This window comes from Leptonychotes weddellii, chromosome X, assembly GCF_054177405.1.
Source record: "Leptonychotes weddellii isolate Sample4059 chromosome X, ASM5417740v2, whole genome shotgun sequence".
Lineage (NCBI taxonomy): Eukaryota > Metazoa > Chordata > Mammalia > Carnivora > Phocidae > Leptonychotes > Leptonychotes weddellii.
Genome location: NC_138385.1, coordinates 93,043,462 through 93,069,183, shown reverse-complemented (window position 1 = coordinate 93,069,183; position 25,722 = coordinate 93,043,462). Strand labels below are relative to the sequence as shown.

The 25,722-nt window shown below is 44.6% G+C and overlaps 1 protein-coding gene across 3 annotated transcripts in view; it reads right to left on the bottom strand.

Moving 5' to 3' along the window:
- The window catches only part of ADGRG2 (adhesion G protein-coupled receptor G2), a 131,664-nt gene extending 111,099 nt beyond the window's left edge, over nt 1-20,565 (bottom strand). The window contains exon 1 of one of the 3 annotated variants that reach the window (XM_081809076.1): nt 20,386-20,565. The gene's annotated coding sequence lies outside the window, so the exon portion shown is untranslated. Of the gene's footprint in view, nt 1-16,180; nt 16,324-20,385 lie in introns of those variants that run through there. The other 2 variants (XM_081809073.1, XM_081809075.1) reach the window with 2 other exon arrangements.
- Between the last annotated feature and the right edge of the window lie 5,157 nt (nt 20,566-25,722).

The following is a 25,722-nucleotide window of genomic DNA, read 5'->3' as shown; positions in this document are numbered from 1 at the left end:
CTCAACATCTGCAAAAATACATTCCTTTCAGGAGTATTTTCCATTTCAAAATGTGTGTGTGTGTGTGTGTGTGTGTGTGTTTTGCAGGAAAAGAAAAAGCACTCCATTTCAAAATGTGTGTGTGTGTGTATGTGTGTGTGTGTGTGTGTGTGTTTTGCAGGAAAAGAAAAAGCACACCAAAATTCTTAGGATGTTTTTTAAATGACATTGGATATAGGTAGTTAGTAAAGGAATAAGTGAGCATAGAAACAGGCTCTTAGTAAAAAATTAAGAAAAACAACTGATGCTAAAACTGAATTCAAGTTATGAATAAAAAGCTTCAATATTGTATACTGATACAGACATGTATGTCCAAAGCTGGCTACTAATCCTAACTGCATGCAGAGGAGAAAATAATTGACAACTGTGAAAATGATTAGGAATGGTTGCCCCTTGAATAATGCAGGGCTTAGGCATATTTGGCCCGCTCCCCGCCCCACACACACACAGTTGAAAGTCTGCATATAATTTTTGACTCTCCCAAAATTTAACTACTAATAGCTAGCCATTGATCCAAAACTTTACTGATAACATAAACAGTCAATTAACACATATTTTTCATGTTATATGTATTACATACTGTATTCTTGCAATAAAGTGGGCTGAGAAAAAAACATTAAGAAAATCATAAGCGGGGGCGGCGCGTGCCTGGGTGGCTCAGTTGGTTAAGCATCCAACTCATGATTTCGGTCCAGGTCATGATCTCGGTCCAGGTCATGATCTTGTGGCTGTGGGATAGAGCCCAGTGTCAGGCTCCAAGCTCAGCGAGCAGTCTGCTGGAGATTCCCTCTCCCTCCGCCCCCCACCCCTTCCCTTGCTCTCTCTCTCAAATAAATAAATAAATCTTTAAAAAAAAAGGAAAGAAAATCAGGGCGCCTGGGTGGCTCAGTAGGTTAAGCATCTGCCTTCAGCTCAGGTCATGATCCCAGGATCCTGGGATCGAGCCCCACATCAGGCTTCCTGCTCAGCGGGGAGCCTGCTTCTCCCTCTCCCTTTGCTCCTCCCCCTGCTCATGCTCTCTGGCTCTCTCTCTCTCAAATAAATAAAATCTTTAAAAAAAATCATAAGGAAAACACATTTGCAGTACTGTATTGTAAAAAATCCACATATAAGTGGACCTGCACTGTTCAAAAACCCACATTGTTCAAGGGTTAACTATATATTTAAAGCATTCTTTTAGGTATTCAAGGGAAGCAGAATAGGACACCCCAAAATGTGCCTGTTTGGCATAAGGATTATCTTGAGGCTGATTATTTTTAAGAAACAGCAGACACAGGAGGAGCTCCGAACACCCAGAAGGTACCCTTTTGTAAGACACATTTACATTTATAAGGGCAATATCAATTTGTAAGGGAGTTTCCCTTTGTGTACCAGGAAGATACCCCAATCTCTAGAAACTGTTATCGATGGAGAAGGTAAGGACTTAGAGCTGCATAACAACCTTACCCCTGTCTATTGTGGTTTTCCTGGTAACCTCCCATAACTGACTCCCCACCACCCCAACATCTTCTTTTGTCTTTAGCTGGAGATGGCATTTAAAATGATGTTGCACAATTTGGGAGAGTTACTCAGTTTTCCTGTGTCTCTCCCATGCATGCAGGAGGTATACATAAATTTGTTTTTCTCCTGTTAATCTGTCTTTTATTCCAGTGGGGGGCAGGGGAGGTCTTAGCCAAGAACCTTGAAAGTGTAGATGGGAAATTATTTTCCTCCCCTACGGTATTTACTGGATAGTAATGCACACATGTGTTCATCAAAAGATATGTCCAGGAGTGTTTCTCACAGCACGATTTATAAAAGCCCAAAACTAAACAAGCCAATGGTCCATGGACAGCAGAAAGGATAAATTGTGGTACAGTCGGGCGCCTGGGTGGCTCAGTTGGTTAGGCGACTGCCTTCGGCTCAGATCATGATCCTGGAGTCCCTGGATGGAGTCCCGCATCGGGCTCCCTGCTCGGCAGGGAGTCTGCTTTGCCCTCTGACCCTATCCCCTCTCATGTGTTCTCTCTCATTCTCTCTCTCTCAAATAAATAAATAAAATCTTTAAAAAAAAAAAATTGTGGTACAGTCATAAATAGAATATGGCAACTGTGAGTACACACAACAATACAGATGAATCTCACAAATGACACTGAGTGAAATTAGTCAGATGTCCTGTGTGGTACCATATATATGAAATTCAAGAACGGGCAAAATGAATCTGTGACATTTGAATCAGAATAGTAGCTACTTTTGGGAGGTAGTGACCAGAGGGAGACATGAAGGGGGCTTTCGGTTGCTGCTCATGTTCCGATTCTTCATGTGGGGGCTGTAACAGGTGTGTGTGGTTCATGAAAAGTCATTGAGTTGTTCATTTATAATATGTATAACGTGTATTTCAATAAAAGGTTTAATTTAAAAAATATATGTAGGGGGTGCCTGGGTGGCTCAGTCACTTAAGAGGCCAACTTTTGATTTCGGCTCAGGTCATGATCTCAGGGTTGTGAGATGGAGTCCCGCATTGGGCTCTGTGCTCAGCGGGGAGTCAGAACCTGCTTGAAACTCCCTTCCTCTCCTTCTGCTTGAGATTCCCTCTCCCTCTGCCCCTCCCCCTGTTTGTGTGCTCTCTCGCTCTCTCTCTCTAAAATAAATAAATCTTTAAAAATAATAATAATGGGGCGCCTGGGTGGCTCAGTCGTTAAGCATCTAACTTCGGCTCAGGTCATGATCTCAGGGTCCTGGATCAAGTCCCACGTCGGGCTCCCTGCTCGGCGGGAAGCCTGCTTCTCCCTCTCCCACTCCCCCTGCTTGTGTTCCCTCTCTCACTGTGTCTATCTCTGTCAAATAAATAAAATCTTTAAAAAATAATAATAATAAATTAAAAATATATGTATATACACTTAATCCATTTTCACAAATGAGTCAAAAAGAATAAGACTCAATATATCCATATCCATGAAATGGTACCTGACACCCTTGCCTCCTCTCACTAAAGACGGATGCTGATTAGTCAAAGAAAATGACTAATAATGATGCATAGGTGACAAATATTATGAGTGAATAATGGTACACAGCTGTGGACTCATGTATGAACAATGAGTACAATGAGCATTTGATTCAATTAAAGAATATAAATTGTGGGGCGCCTGCGTGGCTCAGTCGGTTGAGCGGCTGCCTTTGGCTCAGGTCATGATCCCAGGGTCCTGGGATCGAGCCCCGCGTCCGGCTCCCTGCTCAGCAGAGAGCCTGCTTCTCCCTCTCCCTCTGCCTGCCACTCTGCCTACTTGAGCTCTCTCTCTATCTCTCTGTCAAATAAATAAATAAAATCTCAAAAAAAAAAAAAAAAAGAATATAAATCCTACTGGGTCAAGGGTAATGGTTTCTCCAAATAGCCTAAAACATGTGACACATTCTATCAAAATTTAATCATCTGTATAACTAAACCACTAGTTGAGTTCATTTGTACTGATTTTTCCTGGAACCCTTAGTACCATACAGAACCCACTACACGAGTTTACAAAAAAACCCACAGCTAATCTTCAAATAATGCCTAAAAGGGAAACCACTTTGGCACACATCCTTCCAATCTTTCTCTCCCTCTCCCACATAATTCAATTCGTGAATACCTAGAGGGTTTAGAAAATTCACAGGTCTAGATGTCAAGGTAAACATGTCAATTTTTTAAAGATTTGTTTTATTTATTATTTTAGAGAGAGAGAGTGGGGGAGAGGCAGAGGGAGAGGGAGAGAGAATCTCTAGCAGATTCCACTCTGAGCACAGAGCCCTGCATGGGGCTCTATCTCATGACCCTGAGATCATGACCTGAGCCAAAATCAAGAGTCAGATGCTTAACTGGGCCACCCAGGCACCCAAAACATGTCAATTTAAAAATCTGAGACCCAGTCTTATAGTGAAAAGGGCCAGGAAAGTCCCACACTGAAAAATGTGACACTGCTGATTTCTGGAATTCTAGCACTGTTTTGTTTTTTGGTTTTTTTTTTCTTGGTAAAATGTAATTCCCCTTTGTCTGGAATCTCTAATAATTAGGATCCTAACACATGCATATGCATCTGTTTATCAAATCACTGTTCTCACCAGAAGCTTCTGGACTTAGCCCCAGAAAGAGATGGACACTCATGTGAGAAAAAGAATATTTAGTGTCTTCCAAGTGCTGGAAATTATGTTAGGCAATTTAAATGTATCATTCATTCATCAAATATTTATTGAATACCTACTATATGTCAAACACTATTCTAGGCACTGTGGTTAAAGTCTGGGTCCTGTTCACACTCTAGCTTAAGGAGAGGAGAGGGAACGGGGAACAATAAATATACAAATAAACAAGAAAACTAATATAATGATAACGCGCAGTGTTGAGAATTAAAATAAGATGAGAAGGATACAGAGGGTAACATGTTGGCTATTCTAGATCAAGTGATCATAGGTGATATTTAAACTGAGATATAAATGTTGAGAAACCAGCCATAGAAAGATTGGGGAGGGGACAAAGAGAACATTGCAGGGTGAACAGTTAGTCAAAAGACCAAAAGGAGCTTGATGTGCTGGAAGAATGAAAAGGAGGACAGTGGTCCTCAACAGGGACAGGTGAACAGTAGGGGAGTGACATCCAATTCATGCTTCTAAAAAGATGCTCTAGCTACTGTATGGGAAATGGAATAATAGGAGGCCACTGCAATTATCCAAGCACAAGATGGTGGCAGACTGACATAGGTGGAGGAGTGAAGGTAGAGAGAACACCTGGGATATACTTTGGGAGCCAAATTGACAAGATTTGCTGATGAGCTTTGGATGTGGGGCATGAAATTTGTAGGCCTGGGGCTTGGGCAACTGGGTGGATGGTGGTGCCATAGACAGAGATGGGGAGAGAATCAGGTTTGGCCCGGGGTGGGGTGGCAGAGAATCCGATTTTGCTTTGGAAACACGGAATTCGGAATGCCAATTAGATATCCATGTGGATTAGTAAGTCTTTTTTTGTTTCAAGATTTTTTAATTTTAATATTTCAAAAACACAAAATGTTTAAGAGCATGATTTTTTCTGTGCTTTCTTCCCCATTTTTCATTTCTACAGCTCCCATTTCTGAGCCTTTTCATGTTTCAAATTCCCCCCAAAACTTTCAACATTCTTAGAATTGGTCAATTTATCAACATTGCTTTGTAGTATTTCTCAATGATATTTTTGAGCCAGTATAAAAATCTCAAAGATATTTTTTGAGACAATGAGATCAACTCTACATTTTAATCTCACAGAGGTTAGTGTGGTATGAATGCCATGCTAAGGAGACTGGAGTTCACTTTTTTTTTTTTTTAAGATTTTATTTATTTATTTGACAGAGAGAGACACAGTGAGAGAGGGAACACAAGCAGGGGGAGTGGGAGAGGGAGAAGCAGGCTCCCCGCCAAGCAGGGAGCCCGACACGGGGCTCAATCCCAGGACCCTGGGATCATGACCTGAGCCAAAGGCAGACGCCCAACGACAGAGCCACCCAGGCGCCCCTGGAGTTCACTTTTAAAATCAGTGTAAATGAATGAGTTCTGGAATCTAATGTACAACATGGTGACTCCAGATAACAATACTTGCATTGTATACTTGAAGTTTGCTAAAAGGGTAGATCCTAACTGCTCACACACACACCAAAACAAAGGTAACTAGGTGAGGTGGTGGACGTTAGTTAGCTTAAGTGTGGTGATTACTTCACAACGTATACCTATATCAAAACAGCAAATTGTACACCTTAAACATACACAATTCCTATTCGGCAATTATACTTCAACAAAGTTGGGGGGAGTGGGAAAGTATATACAATGTTTTTAAAAGAATGGATTAGTGAATCTTGAGTGGTAATAAAGGTCATGGCTGTAGGTACTGGCATCTAGATGAAATGTAAAGCCATGAGACTGGTGGGGTCACGTAAGGAGAGGCTGTAAAGAGAAGAAAAGGAGTCCCCAGGCCCTGGAGAGACACCGACCTTTGTAGGTTGAGCAGAGAAGGAGTCTGAAATGAAGGCTTAGAATAAGTTACCAGCAAGAGTAGGAAAGTATAGTACAAGAGAGTGTACAACAATGGAAGCCATAAGGAGGTGTTCACGGAAGGAGGGGATGACCGACTGTGTCAAATGCCGCTGCAAAGTCAAGCACAGTCAGTCAGAGAAATGGCGGCTGCCGTATTTGGCAACATGGCGTTCACTGAGAACTGACAAGAGAATCAGGACAGGACCCTAACTAGATCAGACAGGGGAAGAATGTGTGGTGATGAAGTACGTGCGGTCTTTTAAAAGGCTCCTCTGAGAAGGGATGACTAGTAATGGGGAGACAACAGGAAGGGTCTGTGGAGACAAACAAGATATTCTATATTAGCGCATGACTGTAAGCTAATGAAAATGATCCAGAAAAGAGAGAGGGGTGCATTGAAGCAGGAAAGAAGGAGGGACACAGGATTAAGAATTACGTTCTTCACAACATGAGAACTAAAATAATTAAGTACAGCAATGAATTATAAACCACTGAAAAAAACAGGAATTTAGGAGTCCATACCAATAATAAATACATGAATAAAAAAATAAATGGGGAAGGAGGAAGAGGTCTTGGTGAGGGCCAACTGGCAAATGTAGAGGGAATATCAGAGTTGGAAACTCATTATTTTCAGCCATCATATTAAGGACGGGGTCAGGCAAAAATCACCACTGAATGCAAAATCTGGAGAGAAACACTGATGAGGAGTAGGCTATCTGTGTCTTCCTGCAGATGACTCACTAGGAAGGAAGAAACCAGTAACCACACACTGGAGAAATTAGACAACACCTGGACCAGGTGATCAAAATTAACATCGTCAACAAGAAGAGATGGACATCCGTGTGGAGGCCACTTTTAGGCAAAGAGGCTTGAGCAATGGGACGCAGACCGGGCCTCAGTGACGCCCTGGCTGAGCCCATCAGGCCACCCACCTCAAAATATCCCTAGGCCCTAACTAACCAATGGGCTACTTACAACTAGGCACAGTTCCCAGAAAAGGGGAAGGTTCCATATGTCGCCCTACCTCCCCATCTTCCCCCTTTAAAAACAGCCCCACCCACTGCCTCACTGCAGACAACCTCTCCTCTGCAGTCCTGCCCGCAGCTCCCCCGCTGTAGCCAGTAAACTTCGATCTCCTTTGTTCTGCCTCAGGTGAATCCTTTCACCTGCGCCCTTGGCCTCCACCAGATTGTTGCCCCACATTTGCGGGCCCCCATCCGATCATGACACCCCATTTAGGCACCACAATCTGGGCATCGCGGGCCTCCAGATGTGATACCCTGAGGACACAACATCATCTACGCAGTATTGTGGCCCAAAATGCATAATCTGTATCTAATCACACGAAACATCAAACAAACCCAAAATGATGACTGTTCTCTTAAAAAGAGAGGGAGATGGTCTGTATGCATCCTAAATGCTGAAGGGGAGAAGCATTTGCCACCCCAAAATATGCCTCTTTGGCCTAAGGATTATTTTAAACTGATTATTTCTAAGAAAAGCAGACACACGAGAAGCTCTGAAAACCCTTAGACATTACCCTTTTGTAAGAGACATTTACATGAATAAGGAAAATCTCCATCTGTGAGGGTGTCCTCCTCTCTTTACCAGGAAGAAGGGGATGACTCTAAATCTCTAGAATCTCTGGTCAGTAGAGAAGGCAGGACTTAAATCTGCATCACAGCCCTACCCGTATTTACTGTGCTTGGCCTGGTCACCTCCCATAACCGCCTCTCCACCCTCTGCCCCCAAATTTTCTTTGGGCCTTAGCTGGAGATGGTGCGTAAGGTGGTGACTTGGGCCATTTCGCAGAGTTACTCAGTTGTCCTGGGTGCACATGTCATTCAAGTTCTTTGTTTTTCTCTTGTTAATCTGTCTTGTATCACAGGGGGGTCTGTAGAGGGAAAATTACGTTTCCTTCCCCACACTGCCAATGTCATAAAAGACAAAGAAAGGCTGTGGAATGTTCCAGACGAAAAGAGGCTAAGAGACCGAGACCACTAAATGCCAACACCCCTAGAGCAAATCCTGTGCCAGAAGGAAAAAATGCTGTAAAGGATGTTATCACGTCTATTGTCTAACTTGGAAGACAAATAGCAGATTAGGTAAACAAACAAACAGACAAAAACAAATAGCAGATTAGGTAACAGTATAATATCGATGTTAAATTTACCAAAGTTGCCAACAGCGCTGTGGTTATGTAAGAGAATATTCTTATTCTTAGGAAACCCATACTGAAGTGCTTACGAGTAAAGGCCATGCTGCATGTAACATCCTCAGATGGCTCAGACCAGGCATGTGTGTGCGCAAGAGTGCAGGGGAGAAAGCAAATGGGGTAAAACGCTAACAATAGAGGAATCTGGACAAAGGGTATATGGGTGTTCTCTGTAAAATTTTTATTTTTGCAACTTACTTACAAGGTTTGAAATTATTTCCAAATTCAAGCTTTGATTTGTTTTAAGTAGGCTCCACACTCAACGTGGGGCTTGAACTCATGACCCTGAGATTAAGAGTGGGGTGCTCTACCAACTGAGCCAGCCAGGCACCCCTCCACATAAAAAGCTTTCAAAAAGGTGGCGGGGGGAGAATATGTCCTTGAGAAGGTAAAGAGGATAAGAGGTCCAGAGCCCAGAAAAGCAGCCAGTCTTTGACACACCGGAATTGTTTCATTCAGTTTCACAGCACCAGTGGGGAGCACCATGAATATTTAGTATTTGTTTGTTTGGGGTTTTTTTTTAAGATTTTATTTATTTATTTGACACAGAGAGAGAGAGGGAGAGCAGGAACACAAGCAGGGGGAGTGGGAGAGGGAGAAGCAGGCTTCCCATGGAGCAGGGACCCCGATGTGGGGCTCGATCCCAGGACCCTGGGATCATGACCTGAGCCGAAGGCAGACGCTTAACCCACTGAGCCACCCAGGCATCCCGAATATTTAGTATTTGTACGAATGTGGGCATGTTGGGAGTTTGGGCGCCGAGGATCTAAGGAGGCTGCAGTCTAATGAGCCAGTCAGCAGCTGATGTAGGAGGACTGACAAAATAAAAGGTGCCAAACAGTTGTTTTGGAGAAGAGAAAAGGAAACCTACCCTCCAAGCACAGTAGGCTTGCTGGGCAATGCTGAAAGTCCACTCGAGGTTTACCAAGGTCAGGACCTGCACCTAGATGTCCGTATTTATTCTGAAAACTCCCCAGGTGGTTTGAGTGGGCAGCCAGCTTTCGGAACTACTGTGCTAAGGCAGGATTTCTCAAGCCCAACACTATGGGCTTTTGAGCCAGATCATGCTTGGTCGGGGAGTCAGGAGGGGTGGGGGTTTTGTGCATTACAGGATGTTTAGCAACGTCCCTGGTCTCTACCCACTAGATGTCAGTAGCACCCCAACCTCTACCAGTCAGGACAACCAAAAATGTCTCCAAACATTACTGAATCAATGTCTCCAGGGGGGCAAAATCGGCCCTGGTTGAGAACCACTCTTTAAGGGAATAAAGGCCATAAACATGACGTGTTGATAAAGGTTAGGAACTGTGTATGCTCCTTGTTGCCATGAGCACTGTGTAGGCTCTGAAATCACATGGTCTGTGTTCAAACCCTAGATCCATTAGTTACCTTTCGTATGACCTTGGCCAAGTTACTTAACCTCTTGTGCCTCAGTTTCCTCATCTGGAAAATGATAGTAGCATTTGCCTCTAGAAGTTGGAAGGATTAAATGAGTGACTATATGTAAAGTAGTGAGACCAGTGCCTGCTCATATTAGCTATTGGCTATCATTATTACCATCACAGAATCAGAAATGGAGTAGATACCAGATGTCTGTTGATTAATGAACTGCTTACATTAAAATATACTCCATCTTTAACCAATAGAAAGTTCCACACTAAAACAGAACAGAACAGAAAGGCAGAGTGCATTGGACTTCTCTTAGGATTAGTGGCCTGATTTCTTCTAGATTCCAGGCACACTCGTTCATCCGGTTGATGAATATTTATTGAGCAGCTACTATGTCCCCCTGTTCTAGGTCCTGAGAACACAACACTGAGCAAGATACACAAAGTCCTCACTCTCTGGGAACTTATATTCTAGCAGGGAAAAGAAGACAAGGAATCAGTAAACAAATAATTAAATGATACAATTGCAGATAACAGTTGTTATGAAGAAAACAAAAGCAGAATGTGGGGACGGCAATTCACAGCGGTTAGTAGGGAATGTTGTGTTGGCACATCGGTCAGAGAAGGCGCAGAAGGCACGAATGAAACAAGGCAACAAGCTACGTGAACATCTAGCTGATGAAATGCTGCTGTGTTTGGGGAAGTGTGAGAATAGGGGTAAAGGACCTATAGGGCCTCAGAGGCTACAGTGAGGAACTGGGGTCTTATTCGAAGTGTGGGAGAGGTTATTAGAGGGTTTTGAGCAGTGGGTTTACAAGACTGAATTTACAAGCTGTTCTGAGGGGTCAAGGGTGGATGCTGGTTTAGAGGCTACACAGTAATTCAAGAGACAAACGTCTTACTTTGCAGCATAGCAGGATCGGATATAAAATGAATCTGTCTAGGACACGTTCAGCAGTCTGGGGGCTTAGAAACTAAAGGGATGGTTTTATAAAACAGTGTTTTTTGAAAGAGTGGTCGAATCCATTTATAGGGCAAGGATCATCATTTTTAAATGAAATAGAACAGATGGAAGAAAACTGAAAATATCAGAATACACTGCACAAAGGCAAAATGCATAAGACTTTGTGAGATTCTATTTCAATCATATACAAGTAGGTTCAGACTAGGCTGAGATATAAAATATACTTCTCACTATGGATGGCGGGCAGGAAGTTTGAAAACACTACCAAAAGCTACCTTATTTATTCATAAGTAGGTTATATAATCTGTCCCTTTATTTTCTCCCTTTCTTGCTGTATCTGGCATCCTCCCAAATGAGGACATTATAAAAAGCTCCAAAGGTAGTATCTTCATAGTCTAAATAAAACAATTGACTTATATTACACTTTACCTTCTCCTCCAGGGAGATCAAAATATGACCCTCCATAGAAGCTGGGAAGAGTGACTCACCTCTAAACTGTTAGGCTTTTTCAATGGAAAAAAATAATCTAAGCAGAACACAAAATTTTAAAATCAAACTTCAGACGTTCAGAAGCTCCAAATGCAAAAAAACTTCCTGAAGGCTGTAAAAATAAAGACCAGAACTCTACCGCAAGCATAGTACCTAGTAGTAAAGTGTTAGAATCATTCCCATCCAAATCAGATACTCCTCAACAGTGCCCTGGAGGGAAGCCTAGCCACTAAGGCAAGCAATTAAAATGGAGGGGGGGGGAAATGGAGGGTGGGGAGAGGAAATCCCTATATTGTTTCATTTCCAGAGAGTTTGACTGTCTACCTTAAAAATCCAAGAAAACTGACTGGAAGAAATTTGAACTAATAAAAGTTCAGTAACATGGCTTGAATATGATAGACCTACAAAAAAATAAATAACCTTCTATGCAAGGTTCTTTCAAATTATAAATGAAATGGCAATAAATGATACAATTTTTTAAAGCAATAAAAATTATACCCACAAAACAATCTAGGAATTCACCTAACAAGAATGTGTAAGACCTACAATGTAGTATAGACAAAAGGACAGACATACAGATCAATGGAACAGAACAGAGGTCAAAAATAAACCCACACAGGGGCGCCTGGGTGGCTCAGTCAGTTAAGCATCCAACTCTTGATTTTGGCTCAGGTCATGATCTCAGGGTTGTGAGATCTGAGCCCCATGTCAGGCTGCACTGGGCGTGGAGCCTGCTTAAGACCTCTCTCTCTCTCCCTCTACCCCTCTCCAGCATACCCCCATTCTCTAAAATAAATACATAAATAATAAACAAACCCACACATATACGGTCAATTAATTTTTGAGAAAGGGGCCAAGGGGATACAAGGAAGGAAATACAGTCTTTTCAACAAATGGTTTTGCAACAACTGGCTATCTATAGGAACAAAAGTGAATCTTGACCCATACAAAAGTTAACCGAAATGAAGCCATAAACCTACATATAAATGACAAAACTATAAAATGTCCAGAAGAAAGCACGGGAAAAAAATCCTGGTAAACATGAGGTAGACAAAGATTTATCAGACAAGTTACTAAAACTGCTATCTATAGAAGGAACAAAACCTGATAAATTAGACCTTATCAAAATTGAGAACTTCTGCTCTTCAAAAAAAATCATTAATTCCACTTTCACGATGTGTAAGTCAAATAAAATAGTCAAACTCATAGAAACAAAGAGTAGAATGGTGGTTGTCAGGGGCTGGGGGAGGGGGAAGTGGGGAGTTGGCGTTCAATGGGCATAAAGCTTCAGTTGTGCACAATGAATCCGTTCTAGAGATCGGCTGTTCAACATGGCGCCTATAGTTAACAGTACTCTACTGTACACTTAAAAATTTAAGAGCGTAGATCTCAAGTTAAGTGTTCTCACATCACAAAAAGAAAATAAAACGAAAAGGCAAGCCACAGACTAAAAGAAAATATTTGCAATAGATATCTGACCTGTATCCAGATACAGATATATACAGAATTCTCATGATTCAAGAAGACAGACAATACAATTTAGAAAAACAGACATTTCATAAAAGACATACAAATGACCAAAAAGCACATGAAAAGATGCTCAACATCACTAGTCATCAGGGAAGTGCAAACTAAAACCACAAAGAACTGCCACGACAAACCCACTGGAATGGCTAAGATAAAATCAACTGCCAATACCAAGTGCTGACAGCGAGCATGCCTTGCAGCTGGACCTCTCATACATTGCCAGTGGCGGTGCGCTGGGGTGTGGCTGCTTGGGAAAAGTCTGGCCATTTCTTATAAAGTTAAATTTACCATACCATCCACCAGCAAACCTATTTGGAGGTACTTACGTGAGTGGAATCAAAGTGTATGTTCATACAGGAAGCTGTCTGTGAACGTTCACATTGGCCCTATCCATAACCACTGAAAGTCAGTGAATGGATAAACTGTGGAATAATACTCAGCAATAAAAAGGAACAGATGATTGATTCACAGGACACTGAGAAATCTCAAATACATTATGCGAGGTGAAAGAAGCCAGACTCAGAAGGCTACATCATGCATGAATCCATTCCCAGGGCATTCTGGAAAAGATAAACGTACAGCAACAAAAAACAAATCAATGGTTGCCAGGGGCTGAGGGTGGTGGAGGAGGTTGACTACAAAGGGTCAATAAGGAATTTTCTGGAGTGACAGAATTCTTCTCTATCTTGCTATGGTGCTCATTAGATGACTATATGTATCTGTCAAAATTTATAAAACTATACATAAAGAAGGTGGATGTTATTATACATAAATTATAGCTCAATTTCAAAAACATGGAGTCAACTCAAGAATTAATTAAGTAGATTTACAAAATGGAACAGTGTTCACAGAATCTTATTTGATTGAGAGGATTTATTTCATGGTAACTTTTACCAAATGTTTAGCCCATTTCTTAACTTCTAGTACCCCCACCTCATACCATGTTCCCAGAATAAGTTCCATGTGGATTAAAGACCCACATATTGTAAAAACCATAAACATTTTAAAAGAATTTTTTGCCCTGTCTTGGGGTAGGGAAGGCCTTTCTCAGCAAGGCATCAAAACCAGCTCCTAGGTTTTAACTAAAGGCAGAATCTCATTTCTATCTTCCAAATTATTAACATCACAGAAACACATTCTCTGCCCCCCACTCACCATTTTTTTTTTTTTTTAACGGTTCTCTTCCCAGTTTGTAGTGAGTATTTGAAAGGGACTTGGCACTCTCAGGCAGCAAAATGGAAAAATGTGTTTGTCAGTTTCTCATGAGCAGTGAAAGCACCAGGAACCTACATAGTGATGTCCCCCTCTGAGACCAAAATCTATATAGTGATGTCCCCCCTCCGAGTCCCAAACCAGACTCAGCCACACCACAACCACACCAGAGTCCCTGGAACGAACACATAGGCCACCCAAAAGCAGCTTAACTGGCTCCCTAACACCTGAGCAAACTCACTTTGCCATTTCTGGAAGGCTGTTCATGGTACCAAAACACAGCAGCTCTCCTTTCCCTGCCAAACCTGCCAATGAAATTCCACTTCTCAGACGTTTTCTCCCTCTGCTGAACAAAATCATCTCCATAATTAAAGTTCAACTTCTTTTTCTTTTCTGTGTTTCCAACCATTTTTTTTTGCTAGAAAAATCACACACACCTGGAGTCTGCGGGCAAGAATTATTCACACGGAAATCACCCTGCATTTCTTCAGTGTTTTTCAATAGCAAAATCTGCTCTATCCCCCTTTTAAGGAAAGTCACCTTGCAGGGATGTGGAAATGATAAAAGCGATGGGAATCCAATCAGGGATTGGCATCGCGCGGAGGCCCTGTAAAACAATACCGCTGAACAGCTACACAATTTGGCTACTTTTTGTTTTCCAGATTTGCATTTGAGCTGTAAAAGCAGCCAAACCAAGCAATGTCCAGCTCCTTTCAGATCTTAACTAAGCAAAACTTTGAGACACTAAACAGGCCTCCCCAAATCCTTTGGGAATAACACAGATATTGTCACTTCGTTTACAAATATACAATACAAATACAATATTATGATGTCAAACTTAACTGTATTGCCTATTAATAAGTAAGTTCTTAATAAATTGTTAATTATTAATATTAATAGAGCAATAAATATTGGCATACCACCTATAACTGAGGTTACACTCACAGGCTTATCTCTTAAAATAGCCAAAGAGAAGCCAAGAAAGAACGGAGGAACTGCAACATCTGGCTAGACTTTGGCTTAATAAACCCTCACTCTCCATCACCCACCAGCTCCTAACCCTGATCAAAGAAATGGGTCCTTTTTCTGCCGATGGGGACTATTAGACAGGATCGGCTACATAATTTGTGAGCCCCAGTACAGAATGAAAATGCGAAGCCCCTTGTTCAAAAATCACTAAGAATTTCAACAGCGACAGCAAAGCATGAAAACCAAATGCAAGTTGCATGCCCACGAAGCCGGCTCGACCAACAGATAATGTATTTGGCTAATAAGCTAGTAAGAAAAGTAAAGCATTTCGCTTCTGAATGAGTAGCAATCATTTTCATGTGTGTGTTTGGGGTGGAGCTGGGACTGTAAAGTCTTAGGACCTCTCCTCCCAGTCTCTCACTTTTCCTTAGGTTTTCAGCCTGTTGGACAGAAAGTACTTCTGCAGTGTCTACCATACAAAATGTGGTCCATGGAGCCGCAGCATCAGCATCACGTGGGGGCTTGTTAGAAACGCAGACTGTCGGGCCCCACCCCAGACCTACTGAATCAGAATCTGCATTTTAACAAGACTCCCAGGGCATTCGTGTGGAGAGTACAAACTAAGAACTGTCACTATCCAGGCAGCCACGGAAAACCTGTGCCGCCTGCCTCATGTGACTGTGGCAAAGCCCGTCGGCTCTCCTCCTCACCTTATACATAGTTCCGGAGCCTCGAAAGGGCAAGTCCCAGTCAGAAAGCTCTCACCCGAGACCTCCAGCCTCCTCCTTACCCCCCATGCCCACCCCCAGGCTTCGAGCTGCCTCCATCCCGCCGCGCCCCCCGCCACCTGTTCTGGGTCGCGCCAGACAGCGCCGCGCCGAGCCGAGCCGAGCCGTCGGGGGCCCGGGGCGCGTTCGCGCTCCGCAAGCTCCGCCGCACCCCCCGCCCGGAGCGGTAAACTGAGTCCCCCAAGGGTCTGGTCTCGAAGACCGCCCGCGCTAACAAGATTCATGGGTCCGTTTCCCGGAGGGGCGGGGAGAGTTTGAGTCCGTTTGAAGCTTTAAGATACACACGCCGTCACCCCCCCACCCCTCGGAGAACGCGTCGCCGGAGCCCCCTTTCCCGTGGCGCGCACTCTCCCACTGCCGGGGTGCCGGCCCCCGGAGCTCGGCCCCTCTGCCTCTGCCTTTCAGGGCGGCCCCGGGCTCCGACTCAAAGCCGCAGCCGGGCGGAGGGAGCGTTCGCCCCGCTGTCCCGTCGCCCTCCAGGTCCAGGCGCTCCGCCCGAGCCGCCCGCGCCCGTCGTCAGCTCCCGGGCTGGGTCTCAGGAGCCCGAGAGAACAGACTCATCCCTGCGCCGCGCGCTTACCTGCCTATCCCGGCAGACGGGCTGGCTGCTGGCGCCCTCCGGCCCTCCTTCTCCCCTCTCCCTCCGGCCGCGTCCCTCCCCCTTCCCGCCGGCTGGGCGCCGCCCCCGCCGCTCCGGGACCGCTCGCCCGCCTGCTCTCCAGCTGCCCAGCGCGGCGTGGCGCGTCCGGCGCTCGGCGGCGGCTAGGCTGGGCGCGGAGGCTGGACGCGGAGGTGGGGAGCGGGCGGGGCGCCGAGGGAGGAGGGCGTGAGCGAGTGGTGCGGCCGGCCGAAGCCCGGCGGGGAGCTCCGGGCAGGGGGGGCGGGGAGAGAATCGCGGCCCGCGGGCTGAGCAGCCCACCCCACCCCTGCAGAGGCCCCCGCGGGGCCTCTGGACTCCCTGGACCGCGCGACCCTCGGATGCCGGGCGCCTCCTCCGGCGCGCTCCTTGGAGACCCCCAACCTCCAAACCCATCCTCTCACCTTTAGGGGTCGCCCTGGTACCCAAATGCCTGTTTCACTGTTTTCAGCACCGTGCACTGTGATGAGTGGGAACCCCGAGGTCGCCCCCTCTGCCACAGTATTCTCAATGCAGAGATCATATGTCAGACCACTGGAGGGGGATTTGGAGAGACCGATGGAAGAAAATGTTCTGGGAAAGGTTTTAGCTCCAGGGTTATTTGATGAAGAACAGGTTACACCGGATACCTAAAAACTGGGATCCCCAGCACTCTGCTTGCTGAGTGTGTGTGTTGGGGAATGGGGGGGGGATATATGGAGTGAGTTGTCTCTGGTCCCTTCTGTCTTATCTGTTAGCATCTCCTCCCCGTGCACGTTCACAAAATAAGAACTAGATCTGGAAAGGACTTACAGATCACCTAACCAGCTTGTCAAAATACCCCATGTTACAGATGGGAAAATGGAGGCCTGGGGGCCTTGACCCGGTTCTACAATTCTAATTACTTGTAGAGACGAGGGGGGAAAAATAAGCACTCTGAATTCCCTCTCTGGCTCTTTTTACTGCTGCCCATCTATTCTCTTCAACCCTACCCTTTATAGTCAAATAGCTTCTATATTTGCAAAATGCTTTATGACTTTAAAGGCGCCATTCTCTTTTGTTAAAACCTGCAGGAGAATATTCCATTGTTCTTTACCACCAAAACAGGATTCTAGATTCTGAATTGCATTCACAGCTCTGGAGAAGGTGTTTATAAAATGCAGGTCTGTAGAGCACATCCTGGCTGACTCTGCCCTATTAGACACAACCCTGGGGGTAAGATGTACTCAGCTTTGCAGGAGGGGTTGAATTTGTTTTGCAAACGCCAACTTATTAACACTCACAACCTTCTAGCTGGATAAATGAATGAAAAGTGTTTTCAGAGAGACTTTTGACTGGCTGGATTAAGGGAGAGTGGAGGTCAGGAAGCTCATCCAGGCTACATAACAAGTTGGAGGCAGAATTATGATAAGGGGGAAAACAGTATATTTTAATAAACAGGTTTAATGATACTCCAAAGGATTAAATTGTTTCTGTTTGCATTAACTTAACACTTGTGTATCTTCAACTTACTAGAAAGTAGACTTCATATTGTACAGAGCCACCAAAAATCTCACACACTGCTATTTGGCAGAATCTATTGAAACTGAGCGTACAACTACCCCGTGTCCGGCAATTGCCCTTCTAGGTGTATACCCAACAGAAAGGAGTGCATATGTTTACCAAAGGGTATGAACGAGAGTGTTCATAGCAGTGTCTTTCTAATAGCCCTAGATTGAAAGCTACTCAAATGTCCATGGGCACTAGAATGGATTGAAAACATTGCGGTGGTATAGTCACAAAACGGAATACCAAACAGCGAGGAGAAAGCATGAAATCAGACGTGAAAGCATACATACAATGTGATTCCCTTTATGCAAAGTGTAAAACAGGCAAAACCAACATTCAGGTTAGTGGTCGTTGCGAAGTTGGTGACTGGAGGGAGTTACAAGGGGGATAAGAAGGTGATGTCTTGTTTCGTTATCTGGGTGCTACTTACATGCATGTATTAGGTTTGTGAAAATTCATTGAGCTGCTCACCTATGATATGTGCACTTTCCCTATGCATGTTTTACTTCAAGAAAGGAGTTAAAGTCTGTATACCTCATATTAAAAGTTGCTTGAATTCCTAAAGTAAGTGTGATGCCAGAATAAATATGCTTTTCCTTTAAACAAACTTGCTGTTAAAAAAAAAAAAAGACACTCGGGGCGCCTGGGTGGCTCAGTTGTTAAGTGTCTGCCTTCAGCTTAGGTCATGATCCCAGGGTTCTGGGATCAAGCCCCGCATCGGGCTCCCTGCTCCGCGGGAAGCCTGCTTCTCCCTCTCCCACTCCCCCTGCTTGTGTTCCTGCTCTTACTGTCTCTCTCTGTCAAATAAATAAATAAATAAATAAATAAATAAATAAATAAATAAATAAAATCTTAAAAAAAAAAAGACACTCGAAAGAAATATGTCTAAAACACAAAAATGAAAAAATAAATAAATAAATAAAACACAAAAATTAGAGACTCCTTTGCCTATAATTAAATTTCAGATTTTGATGCACTTCCAGCCAAACTTCCATTCCCCTTGGCACATACAGTCAGGTCAACATAACTCTGCCATCCTGACCAAAGGAAGAGGAAAGAGGCTGGGACCAAAGAGGTGGCCAGCACTCCAGCCAAGGGGCCCTCTGCCTTTTCCGTGAGAGGGGCCCTGGTCACACACCTCCACAGGCACAGTCTAGTGATATGGAGGAAGGCTCTGGTGCTCGTGATCTGCAGTTCAATCTTAAATCTACAGGAGCACAGCCCAGAGACTGCTGTCCCAGCAACTGGAGAGTGGGCGATTTAGATCTTGCCCCACAGGGTATGTGAGCCAGTGGGGATAGAGTTTGATCCCCAGCATCAGTCGGTGAGGAAACACGGCAGAGACTTGAGTAAGCAGGCAGAAGGCCTTGTTCTCCTCACCCCCTCCCTCTGGTGGATCCCTGAGTGTGGGCTCTCAGCAGAGGGAGGTGGCAGAAAAGGACACCTCACCAGTGCCCAAGGCCCAGCTCTCTCCTTAGAATTTCAAATGCAACTTTACCTGGGACCAAATAGTCTGCAAAGATACCACGCAATGGTCTCTAACAGATTTATTATTTTCCAAGGGAAATGAGCACAAGAAAACATGGGACTTGGGAGTAAGTCAAGATGGTGGGATGAGAAACCATAATGACGATGGTGGCCCTGATGGTGATGAACATTATACTTGCTACATGCCAGGCGTGTTAGGGTTCTTCCCTAGTTTATACTTTGGTACCAAATCTACATGGCAACCCACTGAGGATTGTCCAGCTGAGGAAACTGAGGCACAGAGAGATTGAGTAGCCTGTCCCAAGATCCACAGGTAGTAAGTGGTAGAGCCAGGAGTGGAATCAGTCAGAGTGTGACCCTTTTTTTTTTTTTTAAAGATTTTATTTATTTATTTGACAGAGAGAGAGCGACAGCAGGAACACAAGCAGGGGGAGTGGGAGAGGGAGAAGCAGGCTTCCCACTGAGCGGGGAGCCCGATGCGGGGCTCGATCCCAGGACCCTGGGATCATGACCTGAGCCGAAGGCAGACGCTTAACGACTGAGCCACCCAGGCGCCCCCAGAGTGTGACTCTTAAGCTGTCTGAAGGCCCCGTATGAAAGGTACAATGTTGGGGTGGCAAAGCACTAGATAGAGAATCAGGAAATGAGACTACACTGAGTCTGGGTCTCAGTTTCCCCATTTGTAAAATACATAGAGGGTGACAAGATCAATCTAAACTCTAGTGGTAGTGTCAAGGGTTGCTTTGGGGTATTTTGGGTCCCTCATAATCCCATCAATATTCGAATACCCCAAATAAGAGGCATCTAACAAAACCAATGTACTATACGAGCAGAACATGAGAAGTTCCCTAGCCAACATGGCCCCCACTTCCCACACAATTATCACCTGATTACCAGGACTGAATTTCTCCTTTCTAGTAAATCTAGAGCGACCACTGCTCAGAAGTCCTTTCTGGCTTAAATCATTCATCCATTCAACAACAAACATTTATCTTATGCCTACAGTATCAGCAAGGATAGCCTAGGTTATGTTGCAGTAACAAACAACTCAAAATCTCTATCGTTCACACAACAAAGGTTTATGTCTTACTCATGCTATGCGTGCATTATAAATTAGGGAGAGCTCTACTTACCACAGTCACTCAGGGACCCAGGCTGACGGAGTAGCCACCTTCTCAAATGTTGCTGGTTGCTCAGCTAGAAGGAAAAGAGAGCTCTGGACCACAAGCATTTAAATGCTTCAGCCCAGACTTGATGTGCAACGCTTCTGCTCCCAACTCATCAGTTGGAACTGTTCTCAGAGTTGCCCCCAGGCACAGAAGGCCAGGCAATGTAGTCCTATAAGGACCCAGGAAATGAAGAGGTAGAAATACTACCATACCTACTATGGCTGACCCCTGGGCAGATGAAGATGAGCAAGAGGTGATCCCAGCCCCCTAGGCACTCACAATCAAACCAGAGAAGCCTCTGGCCACACCATTCCACCCCCTGCAGTGTAGGCTTTGGTGGATCTAGGTGAAAAACCAATCACTGCCGATGTGAGTGATGTCACCATGTGATACAGCAAAATTTTTCTCTAGAACATTGCGTTAGTTGTAATGATGGTGAACTGATTGCACAATGGAGGAGATAAATAAATCACACATTCTCGTGGAAGGCAAAAGGCTCTCTCCTGTGAAAATACTGAATGAAGACAGTTGGACATGTTGTCATTCTGTTCGATGAAAGTTACAAATAGCAGTTTAATGAAAAATGAAACCAGACTTTGGCCTCTAGCAAGATGAGGATGGTGGGACCAGCCCTTTCTGAGAATGTGTCCCAACTTGGGAAGAGCTGAGCATGGCCTCATGCCAACCCAAATAATCCCAGAATCAAGAGGAAACTAAATGCATCCCAGTAGATCTGCACACTGGCATTAGCTTGTGCAACTAACCACCACCCTGCCTACCATAAGCAATCCGGGGCCTTGGGGTAGAAACTGGGGGGAGGAAGATGAGCCCATATCTTCAAAAGTGACACAGGGAACAAGTCTCTGGACAAGGCCACACTCAGCTCAGTCGTAATTGAAGTTCTCTGAACAGAGATGGCCCTGTTTGTTTCTTGGAAGAACCCATGAAGTCCTGGCCATGCAATTTCTTTCTTTCTTAATGGTTTTATTTTTAAGTAATCTCTATACCCAATGTGGGGCTCGAACCCACAAGCCCGAGATCAAGACTGAGCCAGCCAGGCGCCTGCTCGCCATGCAATTTGAAACTGAGTCTCTGGTTTACCTGTCTGTGAAACCACAGGGCATGTTTCAGGAGAAAACTCTGGACAGACACACCCCTATAGCACACTAGTTTGTCTTATGTATCCATTTTCCCTCTTGGGGAAGATACTTTGAGGCTATGCAAATACCCTGTTTCTCCTCAAAACTTCTCTTATTAATGTTAGCATCCATCCGTGGGTCTGCCTATGACAGTGATTACTGTGGCGTGCTAAAGGTAGCTTACTATTTCCCCCATGGCTTCTACAGTCATTCACTGGAATTCTTCTGTAGGGAAAAGCTGTACCTTCTCTCCCATTACTTTACTTATTCAATGTATTTATAGCACTATGGACTCATAGATAATTATTTTAGTCTTTGGGTTATAATCCAATGTTATCATTTTGTTGCTAAACTGCCTTGCTTGTGGGTCACTGGGAGCTCTTTCAGGTTGGCTCCTGTGTCCATTCCTTTCTTGAGCACTTCCTTACTTTCTGGAACCACGATATATTTCAGGCTCATCTGTATATTATTCCATTTTTTTCCCATTTCACCTAAGAAGACACCTTAAGTCCCCCTCCCATTTAAAAAGTAAGTATTTGTAGGGGCGCCTGGGTGGCTCAGTCGTTAAGCGTCTGCCTTTGGCTCAGGTCATGATCCCAGGGTCCTGGGATCGAGCCCCGCGTCGGGCTCCCTGCTCGGCGGAAAGCCTGCTTCTCCCTCTCCCACTCCCCCTGCTTGTGTTCCCTCTCTCGCTGTGTCTCTCTCTCTCTGTCAAATAAATTAAATTTAAAAAAACAAAATAAAAATAAGTATTTGTATATTTTTAGCCAATTCACCAGTTGGGGATCCTCTGCATGAAGTAATCCTCCATTTTATTTGTCCTAAGTTGCTTTTCTCAAGTTACAACAGTTAATCTACCTGGATCTAGTTTTTGGGAACTTAGTGAAAAAAAAATGCCTGTTAAGTAAATACATCCTTCATCCTAGAATATTTTTGGTATGCCCATTGGCCCCATACTTCCTTGACCTCACCTGTAGTTATGACGTTTTTGGCTATAAGTACAAGAAACCACAAAGCCAACTGGCTTAAATCATAAGGAAATGTGTTATTTCAGGAAACAGGAAGATCGGATGCACAGTGCAAGGATTCTGGCTCCTCTTCACTGTGACCCTTTCGGCTCTGCCCTCAGCCTGGTTTCCCTCATGGTCATATGTAGGCAGTCAGCAGCAAAGAGGCAATGGTCTACCTCGCTTGTGCCATCAGGAGGGGTGAGGGAAGGAAGGAGAGGGAAAAACAGTAACAAAACAAAACAAAACAACAACATAAATCTTCCTTCAGCTGTGGCTTAAATAGCCTTCTCTGTAGTCGGATGGGGCCAACTTAGGTCATATGACTACCTCTGGACCAACTCAGCTGCCAAGAGAGTGCCAGAAACTGATCAGCTTAAGCCTGAATTCAGGAACCAATCACTATCAAGGGGAATGTGATCAGCATGACTGGTGAGGACAAGTGGTTCTCAAAAATAAGCCTGGGGCGCCTGGGTGGCTCAGTTGGTTCAGCGACTGCCTTCGGCTCAGGTCATGATCCTGGAGTCCCGGGATCGAGTCCCGCATCGGGCTCCCTGCTCGGCGGGGAGTCTGCTTCTCCCTCTGACCCTCCTCCCTCTCATGCTCTCTGTCTCTCATTCTCTCTCTCTCAAATAAATAAAAAAAAAAAAAAAAAATAAGCCTGAATCAGAATCACCAGGAGGGCTTACTAAAATACAAATTGCAGGGCCCACAGCCCCAGGGTTTCTGATTCAGTAATCTTGGGTGGGGCCTGAGAATTTACTTCTCCGATTGTACATTTCTAACAAGTTCCCAAATGATGCTGGGAACCACACTTAGAGAACCAAGGGAGAGACCCATCAGACCAACTCTACAGCTGGGGATAGGATCAGTGTACCCTGAATCACATGGGCTGCATGGAGGAAGGATGAACGCCTGAAAAAACTCCATTTTTTTCCCATTTCACCTAAGAAGACACCTTAAGTCCCCCTCCCATTTAAAAATAAGTATTGGTAGGGGCGCCTGGGTGGCTCAGTCGTTAAGCGGGAAGAGAAGAATGGGCTGAGGGTGGACCATCAGCTGGTGCCTGCCAAACTACTGTTCCTCAAACTTTAATGTGCAAGCATCACTTGAGGATTTTGTTAAAATGCAGATTCTATTTCAGTAGGGTCTGGGGTGGGGCCTGAGAGTTTGCATTTCTACTAAGCAATGCTGATGCTTCTAGTCCATGGACCTCACTCTGAAGAAGAAGGCAGTACACCCCCTTCCCCTGGTTCAGGTCTCCCATAGCTACAGGCGATGTATGTAACATCCTAACAGACTCCCCCCACATCTCACTTGTGAACAGTCCAAATGGCTTCTTCGACCAGTCCACAGCATTCCCTATCATCTACAGAATCCAGCTCAGAATCCTTCACTTGTCATTCATAGCCCATTGGGATCTTTCCTTAACCTTAGTATTCTATGTGAATCCTCAGTTCCGATCAGAATCCCCGCACACTACACCTAGAATGTGCCTTGTCCATTTCCATAACTTTATCTTTGCGCTTGCTCTACTTCTCACCCAAATTGTCTTTCCTCACCCACTGCTTCTTTGAATCCTACACTTCTCTCAAGGGCAAGTTCTTCAAAGCTTCCTCTGCCCTCCCTTCTATAGATTCTACAATTATTTGCCCACCCCCAGGGTGCCAGGCAGCTTCAGCTGTCCTTCCCTCTCCTAAATTCCCAAACCCTCATTGTTTGCACCATTCATTAATTTTGATGATTCATGGCCTTTAATGTTGAGTCTAAGTTGCAGTTGTAGTTGCCAATTGGAATAGAAAGAAGTTCCTTGAGACCATGCCCTGATACTTCCTTTTTCCCCTAGAGTGTTCACTCCTGAAGCTGGGTGTAGTAGATGTATTTGTCAAGTAAAGTTAGGCCAGCCTGCAGTGACGACACTAAAATTCAATGGTTTGACTTCGTAAAGGTATATTCTCCCTCACGTGAAGTCTGAGGCAGGACAGGATACCCTCCTCCATCTTTGAGGACCATCAGGAACATGTGTCACCAAGATGGCGGAGGCAGGGAAGAAGAGGGGGAGGGAGGCACCTGGGCTTTTAAATGCCACAGCCCAGAAGTGATACGTATCACTTCTGCTCATAATTGATTGGCCAGTATTAGTCCTATGGCTCCAACTTAACTGTATGGAATATTTGATGACACTCGTCTATACCATAGTAGGTATCAGCAGTTATTTCTTTTCTTCCTTTTTTTTTTTTAAGATTTTCTTTTTTTTTTTTTTTTAAAGATTTTATTTATTTATTTGACAGAGAGAGACGCAGCGAGAGAGGGAACACAAGCAGGGGGAGTGGGAGAGGGAGAAGCAGGCTTCCCGCAGAGCAGGGAGCCCGACGCGGGGCTCGATCCCAGGACCCTGGGATCATGACCTGAGCCGAAGGCAGACGCTTAACGACTGAGCCACCAAGGCACCCAAGATTTTCTTTTTAAGTAATCGCTACACCCAACGTGGGGCTCAAAGTTACAACCCTAAGATCAAGAGTCACATGCTCCACCAACAGAGCCAGCCAGGTGCCGCTCAGTAGTTATTTCTTGATTAATAGTTGGAGTCTTTTTCTCAGGGTCTTTTCCAGTTTCAAGAGATCTTTCCCGAGAAATGATGACAAAGACCGCACTGGATGCCAGTGAGGCCTTCCCTGACTGCCTTATTTATTTACATTTTTTAATTTCCTCCTTCACCACACCCAGCTCTCTCTCTCTCTCTCTGCTCTTTCCCTGCTTTATTTTTTCTCCATAGCACGAGTTGCCAACCAATTTGTGTTACTTACTGGTTTTGTTTATGGACTGTCCCCCCCCCCCACAAACAGAAAGCAAGTTCCATAAGGGCAAGGATGTTTTGGCGTGGTTTTTTACTATTTTTGTTGCTGTGTCTCCAGTGCCTAGACCTGTGCCTGGCACATGGTTGGTATTCAACAAATAATGAATGAACGAACAAATGGACGGATAAATGTGTGAATCATGGATTTATATGAGAGGAGGTGATGCTTTTGTTTCTTTACCAGGTACCTTCCTGGAGGGCGTTGGCCTTGCCCAAGTAGATGTACCAAAGGAAAAGTATATAGTGACTATGAAAAGCTTGTCCTCTCTAAAATTGGTAGTGCCAGCGATTTCCCTTG